General features: G+C 38.4%; 1 non-coding gene across 1 annotated transcript; it reads right to left on the reverse strand.

The window, feature by feature from the left end:
- Positions 1–2,717: 2,717 nt before the first annotated feature.
- LOC121998837 lies at positions 2,718–2,822 on the reverse strand. The gene has a single exon (XR_006116629.1). It is a non-coding gene; the product is annotated as a small nucleolar RNA R71 (small nucleolar RNA).
- Between the last annotated feature and the right edge of the window lie 6,524 nt (positions 2,823–9,346).

A 9,346-nucleotide genomic window follows, 5' to 3' on the forward strand; every position in this document is an offset into this window, starting at 1 on the left:
CCTCTCACTTGGCTACCAGGATTCATAAACTCTAGTACTTAGCCTGGAGGTCTAGAGTTCGAATCCTGGGGAAGGCAAAAATCCACTACCAGGGGTGGGAAGTCCTAGTGAGTAACGGCACGGCCAAAGGGTCGTCGGTCGACGATATAAGAGGTCGCCAAATGGGCCGACGACATAAGGACCGCCAGTTGGGCCGCCACAAGGGTCGCCCAAGAGGCCAAAGGGGCGGGTCGTTACACATTGGTCCTCCAGACTTGTTTGGACTTTCTCTGCTCAGTGTATGATCACCTAATCTACTAAGACCTTTCCTGCAATACTACATTAGCCAGCAGGAATAATAGTAATACAGAATGTTATGGTAAAACTAAATTTAGAATCACCAAGATCCGCTAGTCCGGTCGACCGCGCGCAGTCTATCGGAAACCATCCGATCAACTTTGTTTGGAGTTCACTCCTCCAATACTTCTCATTACCTAAGCTTATCTCCCCTAGGATTTTCTCCATCTGGCTTCACTCACCAGAACTCAGTATTCGGCTACCCAGGGATCAGGTCCTTCAGACCTATCCACATGGCTTCCACAATCTACCGAGATTTCCCTTCCCTAGCCTACAACTAGGACTCAGTATTCAACTACCCATGGATCAGGTCCTCTAGACCTATCGATCTACCTAGCTTCCATGATCTACTGAGATTTCCCTTCCCTAGCCTACAACTAGGACTTTCCATGCCTAACCATAGTTAGGACTAGTCACTTAGTTGACTTCTCACCCTTACCTAGCCATGACTAGGACTTCCCATGATCACGCTCTATTAAACATACTTAAACATATTTGTCAGACATTAAAACTTTGGAGGTCAATTGCACCAACAGATCCTTGATCACAACGTTGTGTAATCCACTATGATTCTTCTTTTCAAAATCTTCGGAAAAAAGCAATGGTTACAAATGCAAGTAGAAGATAGTAACAAACTACTGTCTTCTTTCAAGTTAAATACAATGTACACTTAAATAAATATACCGACAAGAATATAAGATAAAGCTCGGTTGACACTTCTGGATGGAATAACTTGCTTGAAGATGAGAAGTAGAGCAGTAGCACGAATAGATACTTTACATAGGGATGAACAGAAAACTTCATTTCTACCTCGGACCTCGAGCTCCCTTTTTATAAGCATGGTTCGGTCGACTGATAAACCCATCGGTTGACTGATCTATTCGGTCGACTAAACCTCCTATCAGTCGACTGGACGCACTCCCTTCCTTCTTCACTGAGATCTGATCTTCACGTATTTATGTGCTCGGTCGACCGATCACCTTATTTGGTCGACCAAACAGTGTAGTTTCCCTGTTCACCAAGATATGCCATTAAGCCTTCATTAATATAGTGAGCGTTCGGTCGACCACTCCCTGGGTTCGGTTGACCGATCAGCCTAGATTCCGTCTTTTCTTTGGATTGATTTGATTAGTGCCACATCATCAAGGTTCGGTCGACCAATCTGCTGGTTTGGTCGACCAATCAGGTGTTGATCAAACTCTGTTCTTCTTTGATCTAAATTCTGGTCTGAGTTGATCTGGTTTGGTCGACTAATCCCTGGGTTCAGTCAACTGATCAGGTTGGTTTCTACAAAACAGAGTTAAACACAATATATCCCTATAAAACAAAGGTTAGCACAGTATAGTATGATGCATGAGTAATAATTGATAGTAGTACTGTTTTGATCTCAATTTGTAAACCTTCCCGATTTCTTCAGTTGGATTAGCGACCTGGGGTTTGTTCCTTTCCAAAACACGACCTCATTGTCGCTCTTCTCCAATTGCTTACCTCAACTTACCTATCAAACATGGTCTTTTAGACCTGTTTGGACTTTCTCAAATCATTGTCTGATCTCTAATCCACTACAACTTTTCCTGTAATACTACATTAGCCAATAGCAATAATTGTAATACATAACACTACGGTAAAACTAAATTTAAATTTACCAAGATCCGCTGGTCCGGTCGACTAGAAACCATCCGATCAGTCTTGCTTAGAGTTCACTCCTCCAAGACTTCCAGTTACCTAAGGTTACCTCCCCTAGGATTTTCTCCATCTGGTTTCACTTACCAGAACCTAGAGTTACCTCCCTTTAGGGTTTTCTCCACCTGCTTCACACACCAAGACCTAAGGTTACCATCCCCTAGAGGTTTCACCACCTGGCTTCACTCACCAAGACCTAAGGTTGCCACCCCCTTAGGTTTTCTCCACTTGGCTTCACTCACCAAGACTTAGCATTGGATCGACCCACCAGGGATTCGATATCGGGACCTCCAGACTTATCGAATCCACCTGGTTTCCATGATCTACCTAGATTTCCTTTGCCTAGCCATAGCTAGGACTTCCCTTGCCTAACCCAGTTAGGACTAGTCACTTGGTTGGCTTCTCATCCTTTCCTAGCCATGACTAGGACTTCTCTTGATTATTAAATATATTTGTCAGACATTAAAACCTTGGAGGTTGATTGCACCAACAACACCTTGAAGAATTTCTTGAATATTTCAACATGGTAAATTGTGAAGGGTGTTAGAGGATGGAATTTGGTTGATGACATTCCCTTTCAGTATCAAAGATAGGGCAAAGACTTGGTTTTATTCTCTTCATCGTCAAAGCATTACAAGTTGGCAGCAATTGGAGTAGAGATTTTTGAATCACTTTTTTTCCTCCAAGCAAAACCATTTATATGAGGAATTGCATTACAAGTTTTGCTTAGACAGATGGAGAATCACTATTTAAGTATGAGAGAGATTCAAAAGTTTATTAAGACAATGTCCTCATCATGATTTAGAAAGATGGTTGTAATTGTACATATTCTACATGAGATTTCTTTTTTAGATAAATCATTATTGGATTCAGTTGCTGAAGGTTCTTTTATGAACAAAAGTGTGGATGAAGCATTCACATTAATTAATCAAGTGACATTGAGCCTTCATGAATGGTCAGACAAAAGTTGGATGAAATTTCCCTTGAGAACTTCAGAAGTGCAAGCCATGAAGGCAAAAGAGCCTACCAAATGAAATGCAGTTCAACCATCCAAGAGTTTTCAAAATCACAAGGCACAACATGAGGGATTCAAATAATTGGAGTCAAAGATTGATAGCATAGTTTCAAAATGGTTCAAATATGATCTCCCTCTTGCCCAAACAAGGTCTAGTGAATATTGTAATAATATTAAGTTGAGAAGTGGCAAGAACCATGAAGAACTTCTTGAAAATGACTTGTATATAATTGAGGAGAATAACAATATAAAACTACAAAAACTCAATTCCGTTACTCCAAAAAGTGTCTAAAGGCCACAAGTACCTTTCTCTCAATGGTTGATTACCCTATCACTAGAAAAGCAAGTTGGACCTCTGCCATGAGCTCAAAGGAAATATATGAAAAAAAGGGAAGATCAATCCTTCCCAAGACCTCCATTAAGGGTTCCTTTCCTACAATAGTTAGTGGAGGCCAACAAAGATAAAGATTTTGACAACTTCTGTGATATCAATATGGTTGAGTGAAAATTTCTTGATGTGTATAAAGATGAAAACTCTTCAGATGAGGAGTGTAATGATGTTGTAGTAGGTAACAGGTTTTCAGATCTACCTTCTGGGTTTACAGGCCATTGTAGTGGAATTGAATTTTCATATGATGAATGTGATAAGGTAGATCAACTTAAGATTGCAAGTGAAGTTATTGATTCTCCTATAGTTGATTCTCTTACTGAAGATATTGATGTTGGAATATTTTTCACTGTATGTGATGATGTTAATGATATGGAAGGAAGTGTAGGGGGCTGTGTTGTGGAAACAATATCTCAAGAATCACCTCCTTTATCCATGCAACTCTTTGAAACTATGAGAGTTGCAAGAATTGAACATGTTGTGGATCAATGTGTAGGGACTTATACAGAGTTAGCAGAGTCTCAAGAATCACCACCTTTAATTACACAATCACCTAAGCTAGAGCTAGAACTATCAGTTGATGTAGAAGAAGTCCCATCCACCTATTTAGAACTTTCAGCTACCTCTCAACAATGCAAGATTAGTATTTTTGATGATCTTTTAGAAAATTTCATAGAGGTATCTATAGTAGATTTTGTTGGATGTGACTCAATTTGTGATACATACTCAATTCATCTTAATATGATTCTAGTTCTATCTTATATAACATAATTGTTGGAGGTATGGTTTTTCTTTAGGTGTGCAGGTTCTCATGAGGCCAGAATTTGGAAGCATACATTGAACCATCTCTGACCAATGAAAAGGACTCCTAAGGAGATGAAGATGAAGAGAGTGGTGATACACTTCATTGCTCTTATAATGATAACTCTCTTCATAATAAATTGGGCCATAAGCTGAAAAGTTTGGAGGTATCTGTTGGATCGAGATCGCGCTAGAGGGGGGGGGGTGAATAGCGCTCGCGGCTATTTTTGTCGTATCGGAAACGTAAAACTACCAAAGTAAATATACGCAGCGGAAGTAAAGAATGCAATCACAGAAAGACACAGATAGTTTTACTTCGTTCGGAGCCTAGGTCGACTCCTACTCGAAGGCCCGCGATCCTTGATCGCTTTCGGTGGGCAACACTTATAAGTACGAAAAAGAGTACAAGATTTACAATCAGTACAGTAATTAAAAACAAGTTTACCGACGACAGAATCGTAAACTCGAAGCTCCTGGTCGTCGTGGACTTGTAACAGCACTTCAGGGTCGTTGAATGAGCAGCACGCAGCACAAGGATTGCTTGGAAGTTCTATATGAAGCTGCTGGTCGAGACCCCTTATAAAGGGGGTTCAAGGCGCCTTACACTGTTCACCAAGGCGCCTTGAACGAGCCGAGTCACCCGCGTGGATCAGCACGGACCTGGTCGAACTCTATCTGGTTTAAGGCGCCTTCAGTCTATCCAAGGCGCCTTCAACCTCCGGTTCAAGGCGCCTTGAACCCTATTCAAGGCGCCTCCAGTCTGCTGCGCTGGCCTCTTCCTGGCTCGCACCCCCAAGCTCCATGGAGGCGCCTTGGACACTGTTCATCCGAGTCCTTCTTTGTGTTTTTGGTACCTGCAAGTATGTTAATCCAAAGATACCTGCAACACAAAGTTAACACAACATAATAGTATGAATATGAAATTATGACAGTCTCCGGACTGTCCGGGTCTGACTTCGGGTTTCCAGCCGAAAACGCCTACTGTTCCTCTACGGGGAAGCGTCCTCACCTACTCCTCTGGGAGATTTTACCTGCTGTCGATCCTCCGGATCGACTGGACTTTTGCTCGGCTCGATGCTTCCGGACTTTCTGCTGAACATCCGCTTCACCGGCCAGTTCAGAATTTCACCTGGTTCGCGACACCAGGACTTTCCACCTAGGGTTACCACCCCTAGGACTTTTGCCTGAAGCCATCGACCTGCCAAGACTTTCCACATAGGGTTACCACCCCCTATGACCTAGGGTTACCACCCCCTAGGGTTTTATCTTGCCTAACCGCAGTTAGGACTTTCCTAGCAAAAGCTGTCAGATAACAAAGCACCTTAACTTTGAATCCTTTGCCATTATCAAAACTTAGGTTCGATCGTCGGATGCTTCCCGCACCAACAATCTCCCCCTTTTTGATTATGGCAACACGTAATTCAAAGTTAAGAAAAACAACATATGTAATAACTGCATAAAGTTAACCAAGCTTAAGTAAATAAACTTCAAATGCAATAGAGGTTAAGCTGGAAACTTTGAACTTTGACATATTAGACTCCCCCTTAATAAAAGCCCTCCTTTTATCAAATACTTTGAATTTAACTTTAATTTATCTACTCTCTGCTTTTATTAAATACTTTGATTTTTCCATTAACTTTAAATCTACTCTCCCCCTTTGCCATATATCAAAAATAAACTAGTTTGAAAGTAGATTTGTATTTTTCAAAAGAGGGAAAAAGAACAGAAAACGACTTAGCTTTTTGAGTTTTGGGATTTTCTAAATTTGAAAATACTTAGCTATATATTCAGCTTCAAAATGATTTGTATTTAGAAAATATTTTGCCAAATGCAATCAAACTAAGTGTAGTAAACTTATTCTTAAAATTAACTAAGTTTGAAGATATGAGTATTTGAATTTTCAATAAAAAATTTTGCTTAGAAGTTATAAAATTTGAGGTCACTTTAAAATGTTATAATTAGTTTACTAGATTTGAAAAATAGTTGAATATTCAATTTCATGGTCAAGTTTTTGAAAAAACTGTAAATGAGTTTTGAATACTCATTGTGAAGAAAATTAACAACATATTTATTTTTAGGGCAGAGGGAGTAGTAGGAGTTTGTATTCAGTCCAAGCATGAGTCAAATTAAATTATTAAGTTTAAATTGATTAAGTATCAGAGCCCTAAAATAATCAGGTAAAGAAATTTGATTAGAACCGTAAAGTATAATCATGCTTAAATTGAAACACATTTTTCCAACTGTCTAACCTTTAGCTACTTGCTGATCGCCTAGAGGGCAGTAGCTTTCACATGGTTAGTTAAATTAAGTCCATTTGGTCCAGTTAGATTTGTCTAGAGCTGGAAGACTTGACTTGATTAATATTTATGATGTGTTTAACGCCCAGACTCATATTGATGCACAAATATAAGCATTCCTGAGTCCAGGCTGTACCCTATGCATCTCACGCCATTCTAAGTTTTTCAAACACAAGCAAGGTAGACCTAGGCGTTTGTGAGATGCTCTGGCTTTAATCTAGGGGAACATGATTTCTAGGGGAAAACTTAGGCTAGTTCCAAATGTTGAAAATTCTAAGAAATTGGAATTTTGAAATAAGTATTTTCCTAGAAATTTAAAAGCAAATGATAACCAAACATTGTCTATTCTACCCAGCACATTCCTATTTGTCTTCTAAGTGCACTGAACTCAAGTTCAGGTAAGGGTTTTGTGAAGATGTCAGCTAGATTTGATTTTGACTCAACATAGTTGAGTGTAATGTCACCCTTAGCTACATGATCCCTTACAAAATGGTGCTTTACTTCTATATGTTTAGTCCTTGAGTGATGAATTGGGTTTTTTGTTAAATTTATGGAACTTATATTATCAATTGAGATTTTTGTGTTATGATAGTTCAGTTGATAGTCTTTAAGAGTGTGCATCATCCAAAGTAATTGAGATGTGCATTCACCTAAGGCTATATATTCAGCTTCAGTGGTAGACAAAGCCACACAATGTTGCTTTCTACTTGACCAGCTTACTAGGCATTGTCCTAGAAATTGACAACTACCACTTGTGCTTTTTCTGTCTAACTTGCATCCGGCGTAATCCGAGTCAGAGTAGCCAAGAAGGTCAAAGGTGCAAGTTCTAGGGTACCAGAGTCCTATATTTAGAGTACCTTTAATGTACATAAGTATTCTTTTAACATAGGTTAAATGTGACTCTTTTGCACAAGACTGGTATCTTGCGCACATACCAACTGCAAATAATATGTCGGGTCGGCTTGCAGTTAGGTAAAGCAGGCTTCCTATGGCACTCCTATAGTACTTTGGGTCTACTGGTTTGCCTTCAGGGTCAGAGTCTATGTTAATGTTGGTTGCCATGGGTGTATTTATTATTTTTGAATTTTCCATGCAGAATTTTTTAATTAATTCCTTTGCATATTTAGTTTGATAAATATATATTCCATCTTTAGTTTGTTTTATTTGTAGGCCTAAGAAAAAATTAAGTTCACCAACCATGCTCATTTCGAATTCATTTTCCATTAATTTAGTGAATTCTTTTAAAAATTTAGAGTTATTTGATCCAAAAATTATATCATCAACGTAGATTTGAGCTATGAAGATGTCTTTGTCTACAGTTTTTACAAATAGAGTTGGATCTATTTGACCTTGGTTGAAACCTTTGGATATTAAGTGATTTGACAATCGTTCATACCATGCCCTAGGGGCTTGTTTAAGTCCGTACAAGGCCTTTTTTAACCTAAATACATGATTAGGATATCCTAAGTCCTCAAATCCTGGGGGTTGACTTACATATACTTCCTCCTTAATAAATCCATTTAAGAATGCTGACTTGACATCCATTTGGTATAGTTTAAATCCTTTGTTTGCTGCATAGGCTAACAACATTCTAATGGATTCTAGTCTAGCTACTGGGGCATAGGTTTCATCATAGTCCAAACCTTCAACTTGGCTGAATCCTTTAGCTACAAGCCTAGCCTTATTTCTAATTATTTCGCCTTGATCATCTAGCTTGTTTCTAAATACCCATTTTGTATCGATTATTGATTTATTTGAGGGTTTAGATACAAGTTCCCAGACTTGATTTCTCTCAAATTGGGCTAACTCTTCCTGCATAGCTATGATCCAGTCCGGGTCAGGTAGTGCTTCTTCTATTGTTTTTGGTTCGATTTTAGAAATTAGGGCAATTTGACTGTGAATTCTGTAGGAGGATCTAGTTCTTACCCCTAGATTTGGATCACCCAAAATTTGATCAGATGGGTGAGAGGTACTGACCCTAGTTAGTCTTGTAAGTGGGTCAGGGGCTGGTTCCTCTGGTTTATGAAGACTTGGTTGAATTTCATCATCTTCTATATTTCTTGGATCAATATCAACATTCTCATTTATATTTGGTAGATTATTTTCTTCATCAAATATTATATTAGTTGTTTCTTCAACTTTTAGGGTGTTTTGATTGTAGATTCTATAGGCTCTATTGTTTGAGGAGTTTCCTAAAACTATTCCTTTGTTAGTTTTGGGTGTGAATTTTCTTAAATAATCTTTAGTGTTTAAAATGTGAACTTTACATCCAAATACTTTTAAATAATGTAAGTTAGGAATTTTATGATAATATAGTTCATAAGGGGTTTTCTTGTGAAATTTGTTGATCAAAATTCGGTTTTGAATATGATTTGCAGTATTTATTGCTTCTGCCCAGAATTGGTGATTTAAGTTATATTCATTTAACATGGTTCTAGCGGCTTCTTGTAGAGTTCTATTTTTACGTTCCACCAGACCATTTTGTTGGGGGGTTCTAGGACATGAAAATTCATGTTGATATCCATTTATTTTACAAAATTGGGTAAATTTATGATTTTCAAATTCCCCTCCGTGATCACTTCTTATTCTTTTAATTTTAGTATCTTTTTCATTTTCTATTAATTTACAAAAGTTACTAAATATTTCATAGGTTTCATCTTTAGTTTTTAGGAATTTTACCCATGAAAATCTAGAGTAGTCATCAATTATTACTAAGCAATACTGGTTCTTGCTTAGTGACTTAGCTCCATGTGAATCAAATAAGTCAAGGTGAAGGAGCTCAAGTAAGGAGCTGGTTCTTTCAAGATTTGTTGATTTGTGTGTTGA

The sequence above is a fragment of the Zingiber officinale genome, chromosome 6A (genome assembly GCF_018446385.1).
Source record: "Zingiber officinale cultivar Zhangliang chromosome 6A, Zo_v1.1, whole genome shotgun sequence".
Lineage (NCBI taxonomy): Eukaryota > Viridiplantae > Streptophyta > Magnoliopsida > Zingiberales > Zingiberaceae > Zingiber > Zingiber officinale.